The 26126-nt window shown below is 43.3% G+C and overlaps 1 protein-coding gene and 1 long non-coding RNA gene across 15 annotated transcripts in view; one reads left to right on the top strand and one right to left on the bottom strand.

Annotated features, from left to right (window-relative positions):
- Positions 1-7668: 7668 nt before the first annotated feature.
- LOC122673845 lies at positions 7669-9670 on the bottom strand. The gene is made up of 3 exons (XR_006334844.1): positions 9544-9670; positions 9190-9414; positions 7669-7728 (listed from the first exon to the last, which is right to left on the bottom strand). It is a non-coding gene; the product is annotated as an uncharacterized LOC122673845 (long non-coding RNA).
- A 102-nt stretch (positions 9671-9772) lies between these two features.
- The window catches only part of ICA1 (islet cell autoantigen 1), a 159871-nt gene continuing 143517 nt past the window's right edge, over positions 9773-26126 (top strand). For 4 of the 14 annotated variants that reach the window (XM_043871770.1, XM_043871763.1, XM_043871769.1 and 1 more), the window contains exon 1: positions 10117-10251. The gene's annotated coding sequence lies outside the window, so the exon portion shown is untranslated. Of the gene's footprint in view, positions 9899-10116; positions 10252-12091; positions 12283-26126 lie in introns of those variants that run through there. The other 10 variants (XM_043871761.1, XM_043871764.1, XM_043871756.1 and 7 more) reach the window with 7 other exon arrangements.

Here is a 26126-nt window from a genome sequence, read left to right as displayed (position 1 = left end):
AGCTGTCAGTGTTCCAATGTCTAAATGTACCATAATTTAGTTAACTAACCCTTCCTTTAGAAAGACAATTTACTGTTTTTAAAGTTTTAATATTATAAACAGTGTTGTGATGCTCATCTCCAAATGTTCACTTTTGTAGATTCATCTAATTATTTCTGTGGGAAAAAAAATCCTAAAAGTGGAACTGTGAGGTCACAGGCATGCACAATCATTTTGTATGCATTGCCAAGTTGCACCCCATAAAGCAATGTAAAATTTTTGTTTCTAACCTAAGTGTCTGTTAGTGGATATGTGGATAAAAAAGTTGTGATCTATATACATCATATTTAATATATATATATAAATATTATCTCCCTGGAGTAGGAAATGGCAACCCCACTCCAATATTCTTGCCTGGAAAATTCCATGGACAAAGGAGCCTGATGGGCTACAGTCCATGGGGTCACAAAGACTCGGACACGACTGAATGACTGAGCATGCACACATAAATACTATTCAGCCATAAAAAAGGAAATCCTACCATTTTCAACAAGGATGCACCAAAACAGCATTATGTTAAATAATAAATAAATCAGACAGAGAAAGACAAATACTATATGATCTCGCTTACATGTGGAATCTTAAAAAAAAAAAAAGCAAAAGCCTCCAAACTCATAGAAAGACAGATCAGACTTGTGGTTACTATAGGCCAATGGTGCGAAGAGGAGAAACAGCAGGATGATGACTAAACTTTTAGTCATAAGATAGGTGAGTACTAGGGACATAGCATACAATCTGATGACGGTAGCCGACACTGCTCTATGATACACAAGAAAGCTGTTGAGAGAATAGAGTCTAAGAGGTCTCATCATAAGAGAACTTTTTTACTTTTATTGTACCTGTATAAGAGGACGGATGTCAGTTAAACCTACTGTGATAATCATTTCACAATACACATAAATCAAACCATCAAGCTTACACTTGAAACTTCTACAGGGATGTATGTCAATTATTTCTCCGTAATACTGGAAAAAATTTTGTTTTCATCCTCAGTTTATGAGAGTATGGGCTTGTCCATGTCCAATATCTTCAACACTAAGAATTATGCTTTTTTCATGTTTGCCAGTATGATAAACAAGAATGTTTTTAAGTTGAAAATTTTGTATTAAAAAAATTCCTTTGAAAAATTTTACTAGTTTAATTTCTTCTTTCATGAATTGTCTGTCCCTGGGCTTTTCAGTGGGAATGTTTATGAGGACCCTTCTTCAATACTAAAAAATTCTTAGACTCTCGCCCACAAAACAGCAATATTAAATACACACGTAATATTGACCAAGAAAATACATAATACAAAGTTACTGTTAACTCATTAATGACCAAGATAGAGTAACAGGAACCAGATGTAAGCATGTACCTGAAATAAGTAAAACAAATAATGCCATTCAAATATTAGATATTAGCGGGAAATATTTATGCTTCCATCCCTCCACCTAAGTCCCTGGCACTGATTTCTTTTCTCTTTTCCATCTCCATAGTTTTGCCTTTTCCAGAATGTCATATAACTGGAGTCATACAGTGTGAGGCCTTTTTGGACTGGCTTCTTTCACCTAGCAGCATGCTTTTAAGGTTCCTCCATGTCTTTTCTTAACAGCAAACTTTTAAACACTAATATTTCACTGTGTGGAGGTTTATTTATCTACTCACCCATTGAAAGACATCTTGCTTACTCCAAATTTTGGACAGTTGTGAATAAAGCTGCCATAAATGTTCACATGCAGGTTTTTGTGTGACATGTTTTCAACTCATTTGTGTAAAAGCTAGGAAGTGAAATTGCAGGTTAGTGTGTTAACCGCGTGTTTAGTTTTATAAGAAACTGCCAGATACTGGGTTTCCCAGATGGTACTAGAGGTAAAGAACCTGACTACTAATGCAGGAGACCTAAGAGATGTGGGTTTGATCCCTGGGTCAGGAAGATCCTCTGGAGTGTAGGAAATGGCAACCCACTCCAGTATTCTTGTCTGGAAAATCCCCTGGATAAAGGAGCCTGGTAGGCTATAGTCCATAGAGTCACAAAGAGTTGGACATGACCTAAGCGACTTAGCACACATGCACACCAGACTATCGTCCAAAGTGGCTATATCATTTTATATTTGCACCAGCAATGAATGATGGCTATTTTTGCTTTACATTCTCAACTGTATTTGGTGTTTTTCAGCATTTTAGATTCTAGTAGGTGTGCATTGGTATCTTATTTTAATTTGCAATTTCTTAAGGATAAAAGCACAAGCTGGAATCAGGATTGCCAGGAGAAATATCAATAACCTCAGATATGCAGATGACACCACTCTTAGCAGTTCAGTTCAGTCACTCAGTTGTGTCCGACTCTTTGCGACCCCATGAACCGTAGCACACCAGGCCTCCCTGTCCATCACCAACTCCCAGAGTTTACCCAAACTCATATCCATTGAGTCGGTGATGCCATCCAACCATCTCATCCTCTGTCGTCCCCTTTTCCTCCTGCCCTCAATCTTTCCCAACATCAGGGTCTTATCCAATGAGTTAGCTCTTTGCATCAGGTGGCCAAAATATTGGAGTTTCAGCTTCAACATCAGTCCTTCCAATGAACACCCAGGACTGATCTCCTTCAGGATGGACTGGTTGGATCTCCTTGCAGTCCAAGGGACTCTCAAGAGTCTTCTCTAACACCACAGTTCAAAAGCATCAATTCTTCAGTGCTCAGCTTTCTTCACAGTCCAACTCTCACATCCATACATAACTACTGGAAAAACCATAGCTTTGACTAGACGGACCTTTGTTGACAAAGTAATGTCTCTGCTTTTTAATATGCTGTCTAGGTTGGTCATAACTTTCGTTCCAAGGAGTAAGCGTCTTTTAAGTTCATGGCTGCAATCACTGTCTGCAGTGATTTTGGAGCCCAAAAAAATAATGTCAGGCACTGTTTCCACTGTTTCTCCATCTATTTGCCATGAAGTGATGGAACCAGATGCCATGATCTTAGTTTTCTGAATGTTGAGCTTTAACCCAACTTTTTCACTCTCCTCTTTCATGTTTATCAAGAGGCTCTTTAGTTCTTCTTCACTTTCTGCCATAAGGGTGGTGTCATCTGCACATCTCAGGTTATTGATATTTTTCCCAGCAATCTTAATTCCAGCTTGTGCTTCCTCCAGCCCAGTGCTTCTCATGATGTACTCTGCATATGTTAAATAAGCAGGGTGACAATATACAGCCTTGATGTACTCCTTTTCCTATTTGGAACCAGTCTGTTGTTCCATGTCCAGTTCTAACTGTTGCTTCCTGACCTGCATACAGATTTCTCAAGAGTCAGGTCAGGTGATCTGGTATTCCCATCTCTTTCAGAATTTTCCACCGTTATTGTGATCCACATGGTCAAAGGCTTTGGCATAGTCAATAAAGCAGAAGTAGATGTTTTTCTGGAACTTTCTTGCTTTTCGATGATCCAGCAAATGTTGGCAATTTGATCTCTGATTCCTCTGCCTTTTCTAGAACCAGCTTGAACATCTGGAAGTTACCAGAAGTTACCACTCTTATGGCAGAAAGCAAAGAGGAACTAAAGAGCCTTTTGACTCACTGGAAAAGACCCTGATGCTGGGAAAGATTGAAGGCGGGAGGAGAAGGGGACAACAGAGGATGAGATGGTTTGATAGCATCACTGATTTGAGTTTGAGCAGGCTCTGGGAGCTGGTGAGGGACAGGGAAGGCTGGCGTGCTGCAATCCATGGAATCGCAAAGAGTTGGACATGACTGAGTGCTGGAACTGAAGTGAACTTAACAACATCATAGGGGAGATGAATTAATTAGGATAAACGCTGGGCCATAATAATATTCAAAAATATAATGGCTTAAATAATATCAAACTTTATATCCTCATAAAACAATCCACTAAGGGCAGATCAGGTAGTCAGGAATTCATCTCTTTGTCGTCCTCAAAGTATTTCCCTCACCTGCATGGCCAGACAGGATCCAAACTGTGGGAGGGGGGAAGGCAAAGGTAAGGGTCTGTTTCTTTCAAAAGCATGACCCAAAAGTTACACACACGTTTTTCAGTCACATTGTATTGGCCAGAACCTGGTCACCTGGCCATGCCATGCCATGCCATAAAGCACGCTAGAAAATACAGTCTTCAGCTGGGCAAAATGTGCTCAGTTGAAATTTGTATTACTGTAGGAAAAAAGAATCAACAGTGAGAAATGACTAGCAGTATCTGTTACTAGTTACAGATACTAACAGTATCTGCCAAAGAAAGTTAGCAATGGAGTTAAAATCAGAAAAGATGGCGTTTCCCTGGTGGAATCTGCCTGCCAATGGAAGGGACACAGGTTCAATCCCTGCTCTGTGGAAGATCCCACATGCTGCAAGGCAACTAAGCTCATGCGCCACAACTACCGAACCTGTGCTCTACAACCTGAAAGCCACAACTATTGAGCCCATGTGCTGCAACTCCTGAAGCCCGTGTGCCCGAGAGCCCATGCTCCACAACAAGAGAAGCCACTGCAATGAGAAGCCCGCACACCGCAAGGAGAGAGTAGCCCCCATTCTCTGCAACTAGAAAAAGCCCGCACAGAGCAATGAAGACCTAGCACAGACAACAAATACACAGATCAAATTTTTATTAACAAAGTAGAAGAGGAAAAGTGCATCTGATTGGGAATTAGGAAACAGGGGTTATAGTCCTAATTCAGCCTTACCCTGATTAAACCAAATTTTGACCCATGTTTCAACCTGAGTTCTTAGTGAGTCTTCTAAACTGTCCCTGTGCACAGAGAAAGAGACAGCAAAGACCTAGAGCGTGCCTTCCTAATCTTTCAGTTAAGTCCTGTTCTTTGTTAGACAGTGACCCTTTGAGGTGGTCATTATCCCCAAGTCTGCCAAAACCAAGGAATGGCTATGACCTCTGGGCTAAAATTTGCCCAGATCCCAGATGAGAAGCAGGGTTATACTGGATGGCACATGATTAAATAAAATTCTCCACTGGCAGTGAATAAGATGTCCCTTTTTTATGCCATCACCAGCAATTTTCTTGCAGAAGTTTCAGTGAATGATACTGGGGGTGGAAGTGTAAGGAGCTGTATTATTTATATATAAATCTAAGCTGGTGCAGCAATGAAAATAATTACCTTTCTCTTCAGTGTAAAATAAGCCTTCTCATTGTAGCCTTAATTTTGAAAGGAAAGGAAGTTAATTTTAATTAATGAAAGTTAATGCTTTTAATTAAACATCTGCTCTATTTTCACATGCACATAGAAGTTTGCTTAAAGATATAATCAGTCAATCCTAAAGGAAATCAACGCTGAATATTCATTGGAGGGACTGATGCTGAAGCTGAAGATTCAATACTTTGACCCCTTGATGTGAAGAGCCAACTCTTGGAAAAGAGTCTGATGCAGGGAAAGATTGAAAGCAAAAGAAGGTTACAGCAGAGGATGAGATAGTTACATAGCATCACTGACTCAATGGACATAAATTTGAGCAAACTCCAGGAAATAGTGGAGGACAGAGGAGCCTGGCATGCTGCAGTCCATGGGGTCGCAAAGAGTTGGCCATGACAAAGCAAGTGCACAACAACAAACAACTAAATACTGAGAGTAATAACAGAAGCTTTGTTTTGCTATGTGCAGAACACAACTGATCACAAGAATTAAACAAAAATTTGTCAATATATTTAGTACATATCTTTGAGTGCATCTAATTTCTGTATTACAAGATACAGTGAATAAACAACTTTATCTCTGCCAGTAAAATTTAGCTTAATCCTTCTTTAAATTTCTATCACTGATAAAAATTAAACAAATTTAATAACTTTTAAAACATCATTTTTTTTCAAAATTTATTCCTATAGATTATGTAATTTTAATCACCTAGCAACTCTGAAGCAAAAACATTTTTATCAATGAACAGAGATTTGCATGTATAGCTCATATTAAACACATTGATAATAAGAATAGCTTAAGCTCTACCTTAGCAGGTACCAAGAGTATAGATGATGATGTCAAAGATGAGTCATAAAATAAAAGGATTTCAGGGCTGTAGAAAGCTGTATCTTTCTGGATGAATGGAAGAGCAAATATTTGCTTTATGGTGCCATTCACCAAGAGGCACAAGGATTCTGCCTCACGTGCTTTTGTTGGCTGAGAGCACAAGCAGCATTCAGAACATTAAAATATATTATAAACAGTACACTAAAATGTATAATATGTAGATGGATAATTTGTGTCTCTATATATATTCATACATACATTTTATGCATGTGTGTTGATATGTGTATATATATATATGTAATTTTTTTCCTCTCCAGCCCTAAGCAAACACCAATCTACTTTGTCTCTGTAGATTTCCCTATCTTAGACTTTATATGAATGGGATCAGATAATACCTTGACTTTTGTGGCAACTTCTTTCACTTAGAATGTTTTCAAGTTTCATCCAAGACACAGCATGTATCAGTATTTTGTCCTTTTTCACGACCCAATAATATTCCACTGCAGTACATTTTATTATTCATTCATCCACTTATACATAGTTGGATTGTTTTCACCTTTTGACTGCTTTGAATAATGCTGCTATATGTGCAAGTTTTTATGTGGACAGAGGTCTTCATTTCTCGTGGCTATATGTACATAGGGGTGGAATTGCTGGGTCATATGTTAACTATGTTAATTACTTGAGGAACTGCCAGATCATTTTTCGAAGTGGATATATCCTTCTACATTCCCACCAGCAACATATGAAGGATCCTATTTCTCCACATTCCAGCTTGGACTTTTCCTTGAATAATAGCTTATTTGCTAAGAATGGTGGCACAGGAGAGGGGGGCAACACCCCAAGGAGCTAGCAGAGGCCATACAGCCCTGGGCAGCCTACTTTCCAATTCTTTTAATGCGGGAGTAAAATAAATCTCTATCTCATTTAATCCACTGTTACTGTGTGTCTCTGCTAAGGGCAGCCTAACACAATTCCTAATTCATGTGGTCCCATTAGCAATCTAGAACCTGGGAAGCACCCCCAAAAAGATCATTGAATATGTAAAGATTTTTTGATCCTGTTACGTTCTAGAAAATGCACATTATTTCTTCCACAATTTCACATTCCAGCGTTCAATAGCCATTCTCTTCTTGGTACCTGTGTTCCAATTACCTGCATTTTGAGGAGATCCTGTGAACACACAAGCAACTTGCCGTCCGACTGGCTCTGGATGTCTAGGTTTGGCTCGCTAACAAATGTATCCACCACAAAGCCAGTCTTCTCAGAAATTGTTTCCAGTTCTCACTAGCACCTTGTAGGTGCTCTGCAAGACTGAAACACCTTGATGTACAGAAGGAATGGAAGTATTATAAATGGAGCAATTTTTTAAATGGGAAGGGAAAGCCCTCCTTGTGGCAATGCAGGACAAGCACCAGTTTATTATTTCTTCCTTTAAGTATTATCCCCAATGTTCAGTTCAGTTCAGTTCAGTTCAGTCGCTCAGTCATGCCCGACTCTTTGCGACCCCATGAATCGCAGCACGCCAGGCCTCCCTGTCCATCACCAACTCCTAGAGTTTACTCAAACTCATGCCCATCGAGTCGGTGATGCCATCCAGCCATCTCATCCTCTGTCGTCCCCTTCTCCTCCTGCCCCCAATCCCTCCCAGCATCAGGGTCTTTTCCAATGTATCAACTCTTCGCATGAGGTGGCCAAAGTACTGGAGTTTCAGCTTCAATGTTAGGACAACCTGAATAATGATGAAAAGTCATTTAACACTTAATGTTAAACTCTTTATGTTAAACCCAAAGCATTTCAGTGCCATGTTGACTAACATGGCCTTTTGTTAGGTAAAAGGAAACCTGAGTAATTAGTTTCATGAATCAGCTTTCTTTCTCACTCCCCCCAGTACCTGTGTTCCAATTATTTGCATTTTGAGAAGATACTGTGAATACCAAGCAACCTGCCATTCTACTGGCTCTAGATGTCTAAAGCTCATTGATGCCAGAGCTCATTAACAAATGTATCTACCACAAAGCCAATCTTTAATAAATAGGGCTTCTAATACATTTTCAGTAAATAACCAGTAAATAACCTTGGTGGAAAGGAGAACATTAGAATCGGGAAATTTTGTGACCTATTTTTCTCTGAATGCTTTGATTAACTAATTGATACATTCAGCAACATTTATTGAGCAACTACTATGTTACAAATAACACTTCATTCTGTTAAAAAAAATGTTTCTTTTAAACTCCCTAAGCTAGGTTTTTACAAGTTAATGGTTCTTGGAATCAAATATTTTAAAACAAAATATCTTAATCATCTCCCTTTTGCAAGGAAGTCTTTTTTTCTCATTTTAAAAGGATTTTTTCCCCTTTTTATAAACAGGACAATCATTTGGCTTGTGTTATGAACAGATTCATTTGAAGGCTTCTTATAAATTTCAGTTATATATGAGCAATGTTTTTCTTTTCTCAATTTTCTCCTAAATCTCAGCTTCTCATCAATTTGCTGTTTCATAGATCCTATTCATTCAGCATTTGGTTTATTCACATTTTTTAAGGACTTGATATTTGCTCAGCTCTATATTTTGTGCCCTACTGGGACAGGCTCAAATCCATTTGTGACAAACAGAAACCCCAAAGAATATATCCAGAGAATTATGTCAACTTTAAAGGTTATATAAATTCCTGGAGCTGTACCATCTTACTACCTTTCTATTAAAAGATCAACATCTTCTATATTTTTTCTGTTTCCATCTTGGTCAGACACCTTTCTATCCTGTATGTTAGCCATTCAGTCCTATCGGACTTTTTGCAACCCCATGGACTGTAGCCCACCAGGCTCCTCTGTCCATGGAATTGTCCAGGCAAGAATGCTGGAGTGGGTTGCCACTTCCTTCTCCAGGGGATCTTCCTGATCCAGGGATTGAACCCAGATCTGCTGAATTGCAAGGGGATTCTATAATGTTTGAGCCACCAGGGAAGCCCCTTTCTATCTTGAGATTAAATCTCTTGGTTCAGACAACCCTGGATTCAAACTTATGCTCAACATCCTATTAGCTGAATGCCTTTATGGTACTCTGGGCAACGTTTACATCTGTAAAATATGGATAATACTCTACCCACATTATTGGGTTGCTGAAGGATTACAGTAAATGTAAAGTATACAGCATATGCCTGGCACATAACAAGCAGCCCATTCATGTTACCTGTGGATTTTAGGCTTGTTTGCGTCATTACTCAATCATCTTTCCTTTCACCCCGTTAAATTGTTTCAATCAGTGACTATCAATGAACCTTTTAAGAAATATATAACATGAGGGATGAGTCATAGCACATTAAGACTGCTTTTCAGCATAGATGATTTTAGCAAGCAACACCTTTTCTTCATGTGATCACAGCAGGGTACTCAAAAACAAGAGGTTGGTTCTTTCCTGTTGACAAAGAATAAGAGAAGATGAAATTACTCTAAGTGTCAGTAACCTAGGTAAAAACGATATGTGAATATATGGGGATGAAATATATATATATACAGTTGTTTTTCTTTTCATAGAGCCTTTTACCATTAAGCCCAAACTTGATTCCCAGGTAGAGGCCTCTGTAACTTTTTTTGGCATTGGAGTCAAGACACGTCCTGTCCTCTAAAGCCACGGAAATCAATCGTGGAGGGAAGTCGCACGCGCAACGCACAGCACAGTGGGAACCCCGGGGCGTCCGCGGCTGTTCCCACCTGTCGGCCAGGTCATTGTGACGCAAATTCTATGGACACGTGGAACACCTGCGGGAGAGCCGGGGCGGGGTCACCCTGGGCGGCGGATCCGAGCGGGGGGCACCCCAGGAGATGGGGGTCGAGCAAGGACCCGAGGGAGTAGAGAGAAGGAGACTCACTCCCCCCATCCCGGACCCGCCCCAAACGAGGTGAGGCCATCGGCCCCTCCCTGCTCTGGGTCCCGGGGTCCGGCCGAGAGGGGTCGCCCGCTGGGCGTCCTCGGAGGGGGAGAAACAGGGAGGGGAGGCGGCGGCGGGGTCGCGGCCCTGGGAGCTCGCGGGGAGGCCGGGGCGCCCGCTCCCCCCGGCCGCTGCGCTGCGCTGCGGCGCGCACGGGCTCCGCCGGCTGCTATTCCGGCTGGCGGCGACCGCCGCAGGAAGGACCGGTTCCTGTGCTCCCTCCGCCCCCTTCCCTCGCCTTCTGCTGACGCTGACGTCGGATGAGGGAGCTGGAGGAACGCTCCGTTCGCGGCCGGGAGGCTCCCGGGGGCCGGGGCTCCGAGGTACCTGCCCTCCGGGGCCCGGGCGGGGGCGAGCTGGGCGGGCGGCAGGCTGCCGCGGGAGATTCCCGGCAGCCGGGGCGGTCGGGGGCGCCAGCCTGGGGCTGCCAGCCCTGCCCTCCGCGCGCTGGGTGACAGACAGGTCGCCTCCTCCTACCCCCCCATCCCCGTGCGGGCACCGCCACAAGCCCCTTCCCCTTCCCCGCCTCCGCCCTGGGGCCTGGGAAGGTCTGGAGGCTGCGCGCGCCTCGAGAGCGCGCGCCCGCCCCGGGGCAGCGGGAGGGACGCGTTCCGACTCCGGCCGCAGCTCTGGACTCCGCGTCGGCGGCACCCTTCCCCCTCCCGCGCACCCCGCCCGCGCCGGGCCTCGCCTCCCCGGCCCTGCCGGCCCCGGGACCCCGCGGTCCCTCCTGGGCCGGGACTTGACTTGTTGCCGAGTTCACCTGCCGCAGCCCCCGGTGTTCGGCTTTTTCCCTTCTCCCCATTCCCCATCTTTGACGGAGGTGGAAGGGAGCACCAGAAGCACTCGTACCAGGAGGCCTGAGGTGGAGCCCGTCCCCCCTCCCCGGGTGAGGTGCTCCGAGCCTCGGACCGGACTGGAGCGGGACCCCCTAAGCAGGCCAGGTCCCCGCGAACCCCCGCGCGCCCGTTTCCTTTGGGTGCCGCTGACGCCGCCTTTCCTGCCTCGCGGCTCTCCTGCTTCCTCTAGAAACGAACATATCCTGTTATTACGTCTGCCTTTGCCCAGAGCGACTGTCCATTAACCTTTCCCGTTGCCTTCTGACTTGGCGTGCCCCTGAAGGCCCCTCAGCTTCTCTTTGGGCATCTTAAAAACGGTGCGTGCGCCTTTTCCCTGGCGAAAGGCATATAGTTTAGAAAGGGAATGGGGTTCTCTCCTAGATACCATAAAAAAATTATCACGAGAAAGGGTGCTGGTGGCAGCCTTAGTATCTGAGATCTGGTAACCCTGTAAAAATTATCAGGGCCTGGAAAATGTACTACCAGATCGTTTGAAAATGATATTGAATGTAGGAAGAAAAGCACAGAAGGCATTGGTCATTAATTCCTATAAATTATGACTCACTGCAAACATGTTCATGTCCAAACATTTCAGTAAAAACTCGCCAGAAAAATACCAAGTTGGTTTCTGAGGACCTTTAGTTCGGTTTTTCTGAGAGCTGAACTGTTCTCTGAGCTGAGGGAATGAAATAGGAAATGCCTACTGGTTTGAAATCAGTGGTCCAGATTCTGTTTCTTACCTTCTGTTCAAAACACACACTTTTTTTTTTTTTTTTACTTTTAAGTAAGTTTTCAAGTCAGTTTTTTGGTTTGTTTGTTTTAGGTTTAAGTCTTTATTTTTGAAACATCGTGTGAGAATACATACCATAGGGGCAAAATTCTTTGGTTTTAGACTGCCATATATATCTAGTTTAAGGAGATGTAGCTTTCTAGTTGTATCGTTTTTTCCATCAAATAGGTAAAGAGTTGTACTGCTATTATAGATGAACCTTTAGAAAACGACAGTTAAGCTGGTGAATACTAATTATAATAGTGGAGAGACCCAAGGCTGAAAAGCTAATTGTGGACACTCAACCTAATGGGGCATTAACTGCTAAAGATACCGGATGGTAAATGCCTGGCAACTTCATTATATAGCTCTTTCCTTCATTTAATCCACCTTTGTACCTATCTGACTGCTTTCTCTGAGCATCTTTATTGCCATGCATTTCTCTCCACGTCAGCCTTATGAAAAACACAGAAAATTTTGTTACTCAAAAAACCTTCAAAACTGCTGCATTTTCAGTGTATTTGACTAGAGAGTACTTTTTTTTTTTTTTTTCAGGTGCCAGCAGGTTTATCAGAGAAAGAGATGTGTGGCAACTGTGAAGTGACATGGCAGGGTCAGCCGGTTTCCGTGTGAACTTTTAAGTTACAGAAACCTCCTTCAGGAGAAAGTGGTGAAGTTAATAGGCCACAAGGATCAGGAAGAATTCTTCCTCTTTATTGGTTGAGCTGTACGTCTGGAAACCTGAGGTGGGGTGGGAACATTTAGGATCAGTGCACTGGCTGCTAATGTCCTTTTTATTCCATCTGCACTTTCAGATTTATGGGAACCATGGACAAGGGTGCTATCTGTATGTTTATGTCCATGAGGCAACATAGATCACTGATTAATTCACCTTTTCCCCTTCTTCACCCCCATCCAGAATCTGCCTCAGTAAAGCCTTTAAACTCAAATACCAGTATAGGAGGAACATTCCCCCTCCCCCCGCTCAGGCTGTCACATTTTATATCACTGTCATATCTAGCACCGTGGACAATGGGCAAGGACAGGCTTTGGATCCCAGTGGAGCAGGATTGGAGCCCCAGCTGCAGCACATAATTAGCCACGTGACCTTGAGCAAGTTATTTCAGCTTTCCAGGTCCTTATTTGCTTATCTATAGAGCAGGAATATCCACCTTACATTTATACACACACACACACACACACACACACACACAGACAGACATATATATAATGACTTTCACAGTAAATAGGACTCAAGTTGGGCTTCCCAGGTGGTGCTAGTGGTAAAGAATCTGCCTGCCGATGCAGGAGACGCAATTTGATCCCTGGGTCAGGAAGATCCCCTGAAGAAGGAAATGGCAACCCACTCCAGTATTCTTGCCTGAAGAATCCCATGGACAGAGGAGCCTTGCAGGCTACAGTCTGTGGGGTCACAAAGAGTTGGACAGGACTGAGCACACACACACAGCAGGACTCAAGTAATAGTAACTTAATTATTCTTTCACATGCTAAACATATGTGCTGTCTATATCTGAGAAGGATGCTGCTGCCTTTCGCTCATGATAGAGAACGCATTCCAGTTGGTTTTGAGTTGTTGCGGTGATTTTGTACCAATCCTGAGAATTTGGGCTTTATGGCATCCTCCCTCAAGTTGGGCAGTGCAGCCTGTGGTTGAGGAATAAAGCAAAGCTAATTTGTTCCATTAGGGGTAGACCTTCTAAACCCCTCCCGCTCAAATGTGATCCATGGACCAGCAACGTTGACCTCCCTGAGAGCTTCTAAGACAGGTGGAATCTCAACCCACCCTCCCCCGACCACATGTCCACTGAATAAGAATCTCATCTTAACAAGATCCCCAAGTGAGTCCTATGTACATTAAAGTTAGAGAAGCATTGTCCTAACCTGGCATTTATTAAACTTTTCTGTCTGATAGAATCATTTGGGGGCTTGTTAAGTGTGGATTCCCGGCCAGGCAGCTCCCATCAGGTAGCTCTGATGCCTAGGCTTCTCCCACTGATCTTTGAGAACATGCTCACTCAGTGGTGTCTGAGCCTTTGTGACCCCATGGACTGTAGTCCACCAGGCTCTTCTCTCCATGGGATTTCCCAGGCAAGAATACTGGAGTGGGTTACCATTTCCTTCTCCAGGGGATCTTCCTGACCCAGGGATCAAATCTGGATCTCCTGCATCTGCACAAATGGTAGGCAGATTCTTTACCAGTGAGCTGGGAAGCCCAGTCTTTGAGAAACACTGCACCTAGCTTTTTATGCAGCAGAGTATACTAAGATGGGCTTCTGCCCTCTTCTTTAACAAAGCATGTTGGCAGATACGACCTTTGATATTCAATTCCCTTTGAGGTAAATAGGTGTTATAAATCCCTATCTATCTGCTTAGGAAAATTAGGACTATGACCATGATTTGCTGCTGTGGATAATGCATATGGTAGAACTGCCTGATCCTCTATAAATCATAGTTGACCATGCTTCCACGACTCTAGCATCCAAATTAAGGCCCTGAAGTAATTTCAAATTTCAGTGAATCTCTCCAGGACACAGATGACTCTAAGGTGTTCTACACACACTTTTAAAACAAAGCCTTCCTTCTGTGTGACTCGCGGCCAATTACTTAGGATAAGTAACTGATTTTGAGCTTCAGCCATAAAATGAGGATGACGTCCCCTGGACAGTGTCGCCAGGATAAGCATACCGTGCACAGAGCATTCATGTTGGTGCCTGAGAAGTGTTAGTTCCTCAACTCATAGTAGCTACTTGTCCCATTGTAAACCTAGTGAGAGGATGAGTTTGTGGAAAGGGGAGACAATGGCATTGCTCATGATGAGGAGTCTCTGCTGCTGGTTAGATGATGTCATTCATCAGACCTTCGGCCAAATCAGAGAAGAGGGGTCAGCGCTCAGTTCTCAGCAAGCGTTTGCTGTGTGCGTCATGTGCCATGCCTCGTTCTGGTACTGCGAATCCCAAGACAAGACCCAGACCCTTCACTGCTCTGGAGAAGCCTGCAGCCTAGGGAGGGAGATCAATGGGTCAGGTGACGATTACATTTCAGGAAACGTAGGGAGAGGTGAAGCCCAGGGCAGAGACACCCAACCCAGGTGGGGCGGAGGGCAGAGAAAACTGAGAAGATTCAAGGAGGGGGTGACCCTTGAGTTAAGCCTTAAAGGACCAATAAGAATTTGGCAGGTCAGAGAAGGTGATGAGTGGAGAGAGAGTTTCCCATGCAGTACCCAGGTGTACCAAGGGAGGGAATACCGGCAAATAGTCCTCTTGCCTGGAACCCAGTGTGCATGTATGCCTCTTACTGTCCGAATGACCTTGGGCAAGTTTGATCACCTGTGAGCTGAGAGGCTTAAGTGTATTAATCAGGGTAAGCAGAGGACCCGTTTCAGTTTGTGGTGTACAGTCATGGAGAGCTGGTGGAAATATTAGTAGAAAATAAGGGACTGATGTTAGAAAGCTATTAGAATTAGAGGAAAGTAAAGGGGTCATTTTTAGAAGACATTTTACAGAAAGTACATAGAATTGAAAGAGGATGCCTGAAAAAGACAATGCAATGAATTACCATGGGGTTGGATATGTGAGGTATCTATATTCAGTGATGACCAATGAGTGTATAGATAATGGTATATTGCTAACCCTGAGAGTCTAGACTTGAGAGTGGTAGGCCCTTCTCATTCTGTGGTGAGAGTATTTGTGCAAGAAGTGATTATAAAGTATTGCAGCTGCTTTCCCAGACCACACATTAAAATCCATCCCATTGCTCACCAGCATCATGATCTCTCACACCCACTGCTCTGTTCCCAGAATAGGGCATGAAAACCTAATGGTACTTAGGGGAAATTCAGCCTTCTCTGCATGTTTCTTTGATAGTACATCCTAGACCAGGGACCAAGGAGCTACTTGGCACGCCCTGTTCTTCTTGGTAAGAACCCTGAGAGCCGCCAGGAGTCTTCAGCAAGGTTTTGTTGTGTATAAGCATGATGGAAGCTACGGGTTTGGGAGTAACAGCACCTGAGCCTGTGATAGGAGAGATTGTTTCTGTACAGAAGCTGAGCCCATTATCCGAGCTTCCCTGGTGGCTCAGTGGTAAGGAATCTGCCTGCCAATGCAGGACACTCAAGAGACCAGGGTTAGAGCTCTGGGTTGGGAAGATGCCCTGAGAAGGAAATGGCAACAAACTCCAGTGTTCTTGCCTGGGAAATCCCATGGACAGAGGAGCCTGGTGGGCTACAGTCTATGAGGTCACAAAAGAGACATAACTCAGCGACTGAACAACGAACTAACAACAAGCCCATTATCCAACCCTTTGGTCCAGGAGTAGAGTGGAGTGCTTAAAAACAGGATTTTGCAAGTCAAAAGCAGCCTTTCATTTACTAGTTGTTGACTTTGGGCAAATGATTTCACCTTTGTTTCTCACTTGCAAAATGGGCCATATGCCCTTCTGATATTGGCGGGACTCTGCTCAGGGCTTCACACGCGTAGAGGGCAGCACGTAGTTATTGCCCTTTATCCAGCACATGTTTACTGAAGGCCTGCTGTGTTTCAGATTCTGTGCTTGGTGTAAGGAGGCAAAGATGAACCAGTTAGGACTCCTCTCCTCAAAGGACTTCCAGGCCAGTGCAGGGGCGCGCATGCGCGCTCTGTCGTGTCGGACTCTTTGTGACCTCGTGGACCTGCCCGGCTTCTGTGTCCTTGGGGTTTTCCTGGCAGGAATACTAGAGTGGGTTGCCATCTCCTCCTCTAGAGGATATTCCCGACCCAAGGATCAAACCTGCATCTCCTGCATTGGATTTTTTAACTATTGAGCCACCTGGGAAGGGCTAGTATGTGTGTGTGTGTGTGTTTTTTGGGGGGGATGCAGATGTAATCAGCTCATTGCAGGAGAATAATGGGACTGCAGGGCACCACCAGCATTGGTGTGGGGCAGTTAATTCTCTAGTGGGGAGGGCAGGAGTGGGAGGCCCCTGGGGAGAAGGAGCACAGGTGTTGGTTTGGGGAAGACTTCACTGAGGAGGTGATATTTGAGGAGAGTCTTGAGGTAAGATTAAGTTGTTGTTTAGTCATTGAGTCGTGTCCACTTCTTTGCAACCCCGTGGACTCTAGCCCACCAGGCTCCTCTGTCCATGGGATTTCCCAGGCAAAAATACTGGAGTGGTTGCCATTTCCTCCTCCAGGGTATCTTCCCAACACAGGGATTGAACCCATGTCTCCTGCATTAGCAGGATTTGCATGTTATACAAAGAGTTCAGACAATGGTGTAAAAGATTAGAAAGGGTAGATACAAGGATGGTTTTGCCTCTGAAGGCCTAGACTAAGCCCTGACTGTGAATCTAAAAGGAGGAGATGTGTTTAGTAGCTTTTTAGGAGGTAGGATGAAGAGGACTGGGAGACTGGCTACAAAAGATGAGAAGTCAAGTTTCCAACTTGGCCACTCAGTAGATTTCCTGCTAGTAATTAGCACTGGGACCACAGGAAGGAGAAAAATTGAGGGGGTGGAGATGGAGAGAGAATTTTAGTTTTAGAAGTGCTGAATTTGAAGTGCCTATTGGATGACCGTGAAGATGACCAGAGGGAGTTGGCGATTTAAAACCCCTCTCCAGAGTGCCAGGGGGCTCCCCTTGCAGCTCAGATTGTAAAGAATCAACCTGCAATGCAGGAGACACGGGATCGATCCCTGGGTCGGGAAGATCCCCTGGAGAAGAGAAGGGCAACCCACTCCAGTATTCTTGCCTTTGGAATCCCATGGACAGAGGAGCCTGGCGGGGCTGCAGTCCATGGGGTTGCAGAGAGTCGTTCACCACTGAGCACGTACACACACACACACACAACCCACACACACATGCCAGAGCACCAGATCCACATTTATAAAGAGTCATACATGACTGAGCATGTACACACACACACGTGCACACACAAACACACACACACACACACCCCAGAGTGCCAGATCTACATTTTGATCCTCCCACTGTAGCCTCTGGAGAGGGGTTTAATTTTAGAAGTCATACAGCTGTTGATCGAAGCCCCAGAAGAGAGTTAAATCAGCTAGAGAGAGCAAGTAGAGTGTAATAGAAGACAGCCAAGGTTGGAACCTTTTTGTTATTTAGTCACTCAGTCATGTCCGACTCTTTACGATCCCATGCGCTGTAGCCCCACCAGGTTCCTCTGCCCATGGGATTCTCCAGGCAAGAATGCTGGAGTGGGTTGCCATTCCATCCTCTAGGGGATCTTCCCGACCCAGGGATCGAACCCGGGTCTTCTGCATTGGCAGGCAGATTCTTTCCCACTGAACCACCTGGGAAGTCCTGGAACCTTGCAGGTCGTTGATATTCAAGAGGTGCACACATAGAGGGAAAGGAGCCAACAAAGGAAGCTGAAAAGTTGCAAAAGTGTAGAGAGTGTTTACTGAGCAATAGAGGAAGGGGAGCCTAGTCAAAGGCCGAGTGAGAGAAGGACCTTAGTTGGGCTCACAGTGAAAACCTTCCTCTGGTGTGGTGGAGCAAGGAAGCACGCTGTGTGGGCTTAGAAGAACTCCCTCTGTGAAGAGAAGGAAGAGGATGCTGACTGGAGGAAGAAAGAGGTTGAAGAATATGGGTTGAAGGCAGAAAGGGAGGTTGATTGACTTGAAAGAGAAGGAATAATAGATGGAATAAGGTGGGAAGGGCCAAGAGGGTGAGGCCGGTCCCTTGTGAAGAGGAAGGAACAGCAGTGGGCATAGTCATGGCGCTGGATGTCCCCCAAAAATGAGTAGTGGTGATGAGGAGAGGAAGCTGTGAAAGAAAGGACCCAGTGCAGTGCCCAGGGCCATGATTCCCCATAGAGCGTGAGGAGGGAGCCTGGGCATCGTCCTCCTGGGGCGTTTCCTCCTGCCTCCTGCTCCCTGGAGGCCAGGAGCTGAGTGACCTTGGATCTCATGCCTTTTCCTCAGCATTGCCATAGGCAGCACGGGCGTCATCGTGAAGTAGGTAAACTTGCACCGGTGCCAAACCACTGCCCACTTTCTGCTTCCTGCTTCTCTCTTGTCTGCACGCCTGACCTGAAGCCCTGCGCCTTTGGGATACTTCCTGGTGGTTCTTTCTGCTTGTTCTTCCTGCCTTACCACGTGTATGCCCAATGGTCCTGTCTTTCCTGATTCCCACCAGAAAAACTGGTCTTGTGCCTGATTTGTTATTAATAATGATTAATAATTCATATTAGTAAAGCAGTTCTACTGCTGTTACTTATTTCAGTCAACCTCTTCCCTAAGAAAGTAGCAATAACCTGGAAAAGAGATCTTTTATTAGTTCTTGGATAACACCAACCAGATGATCCACTTTAGGCAAGGGTGGGTCTGCTAATCAAGGTACATGAAAACACAGAGCTCTCTCCCTCTGCTTCCCTTTACTGTTGACTTTTAGTTGAAGGTCTTCCTCTTGCATCTCCCTCCCCTTCCTAGGCTGCCTTCATCCCCTGCTCTTGTGTGTGCATGCTAAGTTGCTTCAGCCGTGTCTGACTCTGTGGGACCCCGTGGATTGTAGCCCACCAGGCTCCTCTGTCCATGGAATTTTCCAGGCAGGAGTACTGGAGTGGATTACCATTGCCTTCTCCAGAGGATCGTCCTGACCCAGGGATCAAACCCACATCTCATGTCTCCTGCATTGGCAGGTGGTTCTGTACCACTAGTGCCCCCTGGCCCCTTGCTCTTGCTGCTGCTGCTGCTAAGTCGCCTCAATCATGTCCAACTCTGTGCGACCCCATAGACGGCAGCCCACCAGGCTCCCCCGTCCCTGGGATTCTCCAGGCAAGAACTCTGGAGTGGGTTGCCATTTCCTTCTCCAGTGCATCAAAGTGAAAAGTGAAAGTGAAGTTGCTCAGTCGTGTCTGACTCTTCGCCACCCCATGGACTGTAGCCTACCAGGCTCCTCTGTCCATGGGATTTTCTGGTCAAGAGTACTGGAGTGGGGTGCCATTGCCTTCTCCAGGGGATCTTCCTGACCCAGGGATCAAACCCACGTCTCTTATGTCTCCTGCATTGGCAGGTGGTTCTTTACCACGAGTGCCGCTTTGCCCTTAAGCTAGCCCAAACTCCAACATGATTCAGGGACCACTACTTCACCAAAGAAAGTCCTTGAATCTGTGCCGTTTCCAAAGAAAGGAGTTCATGCTGGTTTATTCACAGGACCTGTGCACAGCGTAGACATTTTATAAACAACATACTGGTGTCTGTGTGTTTCAGTAATTTAAAACTAATGAAAAAGGCTTACTCTATGCCTTCGGACGTTTTCTTCTGTTCTGGGTCTCTGTTAGCTCATCTCTGAAAGGAGAAGATAGGACTGAATGATCTGTAAGTCCTCTGCTACCTCTGAGTGACCTGTGGAGGCCTAAGAAATTACTTGATCATTTCTGTAAGAAGCTTTAAATTGTGAATGTAACCTTAAAGAACAAGAGCTTTATAAACGCTAGTGTCTTGCAGATTGTTCTGATTGTTGACATTGTGCTTATGTGTAATTTCATAGAGGTGTCATCACTGCATTCATATTTTTGTCTTCCTTCACACTTATAATATTCTTGACCATTCATATTTGTATATGAATTATGTATATTTCATTTATAAATATATGCATGCATTTTATATATGTAGGTGTTTATATGTGTGCTTTTGTGTGTGTGTGTAGTGAGAGAGTGATTGATTTATCTTCTCACTTTTGATGATCTAATGGTAGTTCATCCACTTCACTAAATCATTTTTATAAATCTGATTTTAAAGAGAGAGTATTTTACATATAGAGTTTGATCTTTTTAAAGCAGTTTATTGTGAAAATGCAGATTGTAGGTCATTTTAAAACACCATATTGTAGGTCATTTAAAAAGACTATGTATACATATATACACAGACACACATATATATAGTTTATGTACATATACAAATATAAGTGAGATTTTATTTTTATAATGATGTATATATGACAGTGTAATTGTCAGAGAGATTCTGGGGAGAAAACTCTATAAAAATATCTATATCTGTATAGAATATTGGTGACCTGAAAATTAATTTTTGGCTCTTTACTGCTTTGCTTAATGCCTTAGACCAAAGCTATGTAATAAAAATGTAAGGGCAGCCACATTTGTAATTTAAAACATTCTAGTGGGCACATTGAAACAATGAAAAAGAAGCAGAGAAAATTAGATAATATATTTATTTAATGCATCCAAAATATTATTTCAACATAAAATATAAAAATACATATATAAAATATAAATAAATATAAATGTAATTTGTAACATAACATAAATATATTTATATATAATATAGCAACATAACTATATAAATTTTAAGTATACATACATAAATCAATATAAAGTACATATAATTTTAGCAACATAAAATATAAATAAGTATGAAATATAAATTTCTTATTGGACACTTTACTTGTGGGATTACTAAGTCTTCAAAATATACTGTGTGTTTTACTTGAAAGCATATCTGTATTCAAACTAGCCATATTTCCAAGCTGCTCAATAACCATGTTTGGCTAGTGGCTGATGTATTGGATAACACAGTCTTGGATGAGAAAATTAGTTTATCTAAGATTAATTTTTCAAAAAATTGTATCCCAGTTATAAAATACAGTGTTAAAATTTAAAGAAAATATGTATTCCCATCATTTAATGATGCTGTGTGCTGGCAGTTAAGGGTCTAGTATTTCTTGTTTTTTTTTTTTAATTTATATATTTGGCTGCACTGGGTCTTAGTTGCAGCTCTTGAGTTCTTTAGTTGCGGCATGCAAACTCTTGGTTGCAGCATGTGGATCTAGTTCTCTGACCAGGGATTGAATCCAGGTCCCCTGCATTGGGAGCATAGAGTCTTAGTCACTGGACCACCAGGGAAGTCCCATAGAGTCTAGTATTTCTTGACAGAAGTTGATTGGAACCTTTGAGTAGTGTGTTCCTTCATTGTTCACCTTGTGAGGTTAAGCTTTTACAGAAAAGGCACTATAAATACCAGAGATTAAAATCCATTTGCTAAATTGCATTTGCAAGTTGCATATACCAAACTAAATAAAGTCAAAGGTGAGTATATAATTTATACAGCAAGGTCTTTAAAAAAAATCCTTCCTTTAGCAAAGATACACTATTTGTTCTTTTTCTATTTCCAGTCTTCTACTCCATTTCATATTATTTGCTCTTGTAGATTCCCTTGAGGTTTTTTTCAGGGCCAGCCTTGTTATTGCCATCATGATTTTTGTCACAGCACAAAATTCACCTTTGATTCTCCTAAACAAGCAGGGTTGTAAGCAAGAGAAAAAATAGCAAGACCTAGATCATGCCCCTTCTGAGCAATTTGAGTTTGGGGGTTATTTTGTTTTTAGTTTCTTTCATGGGGCCGTATTATTTTTAACTAAAATTAATATTAAAGATGAAAGCCTTTTAGAAAATACATTAGCTTTTTTAAGTTTCTTTAAGTATGAGATGCTGTATTTGATATATTCCTTTGAGAGACATCTCTTAGAAGAGAGGAAGAGACTCAGGAAAACATGAGGTTGCTAACTGGCTGACTAGTGTTTTGGACCTAGAATTCCTCCATGAAAACTTGATCTTTAACCTGACCTCCAAGAAGTCTCTATTTCCAGAAACCCAATTTCCTCATCTTTAAAAAGGAACATGTTGTGTTCATTATCTCTAAGCTTTCTCTTAAGTGAAGGTCGCTCAGTCGTGTCCAACCTTTTGCTACCCCATGGACTGTATAGTCCTGAATTCTCCTGAACACTGGAGTGGGCAGCCTTTCTCTTCTCCAGGGGATCTTCCCAACCCAGGGATTGAACCCAGATCTCCTGCATTGCAGGCAGATTCTTTACCAGCTGAGCCACAGGGAAGCCCAAGAATACTGGAGAGGGTAGCCTATCCCTTCTGCAGCAGATGTTCCCAACCCAGGAATTGAACTGGGGTCTCCTGCATTGCAGGTGGATTCTTTACCAGCTGAGCTACGAGGGAAGCTCATCCTCTGAAAAATAATTAAAATCAGCTTTATGGTTTTGTGAATAAGGGCAACCTAGATGTCAGCTAGCTTCATCTACTATTTTACAGTTAAGCCAAGTGTAAGATGAGCAAGCCATGCTTCAGTTTGACTTCCCAGGTCACACTAGTGGTAAAGAACCCGCCTGCCAAAACAGGAAACATAAAAGATCAGGGTTTGATCCTGGGTCGGGAGGATGCCCTAGGGTAGGAAACAGCAACCCACTCCAGTATTCTTACTTGGAGAATCCCATGCACAGAGGAGCCTGGTGATTGCACAGGGTTGCAAAAGAGTCAGACACAACTGAAATGATTTGGCACACAAGTGGAAGAGGGATAAGCTTGTATCATGATCATGGGCTTACAGGCTTTTATTTTATACTAAGCAGAATATTGGGAGACAAGTTATATTGGCATTGGAAATATTTACTTCAGGATATGATTTTAATAGAGTTAGGGAGTTATTAAAGCTTAGTTAATGCCTGGATATAATACTTGAGCTGTTTTGAAACATGAATGATCATTTAACAATATCCTAAGCCACAATTCATTAACAAAAATGCAAATTTTAATAGAGACTTGCACATGTAGGGTTTAAATGGAAAGTCATCCATCTTTTAGCTGCCTTGAATACGGTTAGAATTCTGCTTTCCTCCCATAAGATTTGCTGACTCACAAAATTAAAGCATGACTCATAAAATTAAATCATGATGGTGTTTCACATTTGCTTGTGAATTTATGAAATGTCAAAAATCATTTGCAGGAGACTCAAACTCAACTGAAAACAGAACCCATTTAAAGTTCTGTGGAATACTCAAGTAGTCATAACCTTATCAAAATCTGAAAAGGAAAGCTGGGTGATATCTGAGACATAGGAGAAACACCCATAAAAACTAGTCAGAATCACATTACTTTAATGTTTGGCTTTTGAAGGGATAGAAGATGATTCAAGTTCCCACCCTCCACAGGGAACCCTTTTTCTCAACTATATGTGAACACATTTTGATGAATCAATATTGAAATAATAATAATAAATGCAGTTAGTTACGTCTGGAGGAATTGCTTTAGTTTTTCCTCCCCATTTCTACTGAAACTATTTAAACATTTATACTTAAAACACTTTTCCTTCTGTATGTGGGGAATTCTAAGAATCTTCCTAGACATGAGAAAAGGGTGAAAGTGTTAGTTCCTCAGTAGCGTCCAACTCTTTGCAGCCCCATGGACTGTAACTCACCAGGCTCCTCTGTCCATGAAATTTTCCAGGCAAGAATACTGGAGGTTGTAGCCATTTCCTTCTCCAGGGCATTTTCCCAACCCAGGGATCAAACCCAGGTCTCCTACAGTGCAGGGGGATCCTTTACCGTCTGAGCCACCAAAGAAGCCCAAGAGAATGTGACTAGAGATAAACTTTTGGGGGGGAAAGATGAAAAATATATTGAGCAAAATAAGAAGGAGGAACATTATTTTTTAACATGGTACCTAGCACCTCTGACAAATGTGTATTTCTTCTGTCCATTTGGCAATTCATCAGAAGCCTGTGTCTGAGTCCTGGTGCTGGAGCCAGTTTGCTTTGTCCTCTCTGGATCACAGGTCCCCAGTTTAAAAGGAAGGGGCTTTGTTCTGTTGTTTCTTAACGACCTTTAGATTCCAAATTATACAATTTATATTAGTTCTGTGGTTGTATGTCAGAGAAATAAAACCAACTATTGAAAACTGGTAGTAGTTCTAGATGAAATTGTTCTCTGAAAAAAACAGAAAGGTGGAATGAGGAGAAAATTATATAAATTAGTACCCTGCAATGGGAAGTTAAATCCAGGAGACCTGCTAGAGGTGTCCAAATTTGTTATGAAAAGTCGGTTAGGAACTCTCTAGCAAAGACAGGACACAGAAGGTAATCTCTACATGTGAAATAAACCGCGTCACACGTCTGCCCTCCAGGAGCTACAAACTGTATCTAAATGCTGGAGAGTGACGAAAGGTGCTTTCAGAGATTGGTCCCCATGTGTCCCCGTGTGTCCCCGGCCACAGCGCTTGTTCTTAAACGTTGCAGGGGTGCACAGCTGCTTATGGTTGGTTGAGTGTGTGCGCGCGTGCACATGCACACACACACACACACCCCCATGCAGTTCTACTGCAGAAGCAGTTTGCTCTTTGCTTTCCCGCTGTCTGCAATAATACCCTCCCAGCATACCCGCAGGCTGCCTCGGTGGCACTAGTGGTAAAGAACCCTCCTGCCAGTACAGGAGATGCAAGAGATGAGGGTTCGATCCCTGGGTCAGAGAGACCCCCTGGAGTAAGGAAATGTGGCGTCCCATGCCAGTCTGTATTCTTGTCTGGGATAGCCCATGGGCAGAGGAGCCTGGCGGGCTACAGTCCATGGGGCCGCAAAGAATGGGACATAACCGGGCAACCGAGCGCACGTACCCACACACATGCCTACCCGTCTCCTGGCCAGCAACTACTGATTCTTGGAACCCCAGCCCAGGGGCCATGTAGGAAGTCAGCCCAGTGCCCTGACCTCTCTTTCCTTCTAACCCTGGGCACCTCCCCCTGCCGTGACACTTACTCCCCATCACAGGAAGCGCTCGGCACTCCCTGACTAAGTGAAGATTCTCCTCTTCACTTTCACACACAAGTAGCCCCGAAAGCCTGTGGCAGGTAGTGATGGGTAATTTTATAGAGGTTTAATTTTAAAGAATTATTCTGTATTTCATCAGATATATGAACTCATTGCTCATGAGCTCTTTCACCATCTTATGTTGCATGAAGAAGAAAAATGACTACCAAACAGTTGACAAGGTATCGATTGTAGGACACATCCCAGCTTCAGGAATGTTGCAGTGTGAACAGATCTGCATCTGAGATTTGGTGACATGTAGTGCCATGAAGCTGGTGTTTGGGAATGAATGATCTTACTATGGGATGATTCAGACATACCCCCCTGCACCTACGTATACTGTAAGACTGTTCTGTTCTCTTGCAAAGTGTGTTTAAATGCTGATGTGCACAACAGAATGAAGCGCTTTAAGATGGTGACAGTTTTCAGTTAGAAAATAGAGACTTTGAATAAATTAGACAAATGACAAATTTGGCAGTGGTTCCGATCTGCAATTCAAGAGAATCCGCCATATGCTCAGTGCAGATTAAGGAGAAGGCGATACTGGACTCAGCTTCAGCTAGGACTCCAGCTAATAGAAAACCTGCGCACTAAGGGAGGAGAAAAACCTATTGCTTAAGTTGGACAAGGAATTAATCTGAGACATGAAACCTGCGCAAGAAATAGGACACAGTTAGGAAACATGAGGCAAAAGGAAGCTTACTGTTTTTGTGGGTTGAGAGTATTGGTTTGGTGACATATAACTACTCATCTTTACCTTTACTCTGAGTAAGGGTTGGCTCAAGAATTTTAGACTCTTTGCATAATTCAAATATAATCAGAAGTGCCATCAGCAAACTCCCTAAGCTCCTAGAAAAGGGTTGTGGGCCAGAATAAATGTTCAGTGCAGCTGAAGGCAGCCTGTATGGAATGAAAATACTTAACGCATGTTACATTTCCAAGGAGGAGAATTCAGTATCAGGATTTG

Source organism: Cervus elaphus, chromosome 18 (genome assembly GCF_910594005.1).
Source record: "Cervus elaphus chromosome 18, mCerEla1.1, whole genome shotgun sequence".
NCBI lineage: Eukaryota > Metazoa > Chordata > Mammalia > Artiodactyla > Cervidae > Cervus > Cervus elaphus.
Note: the sequence above shows the minus strand (reverse complement) of the source record. Positions and strands in the feature narration are given on the sequence as shown.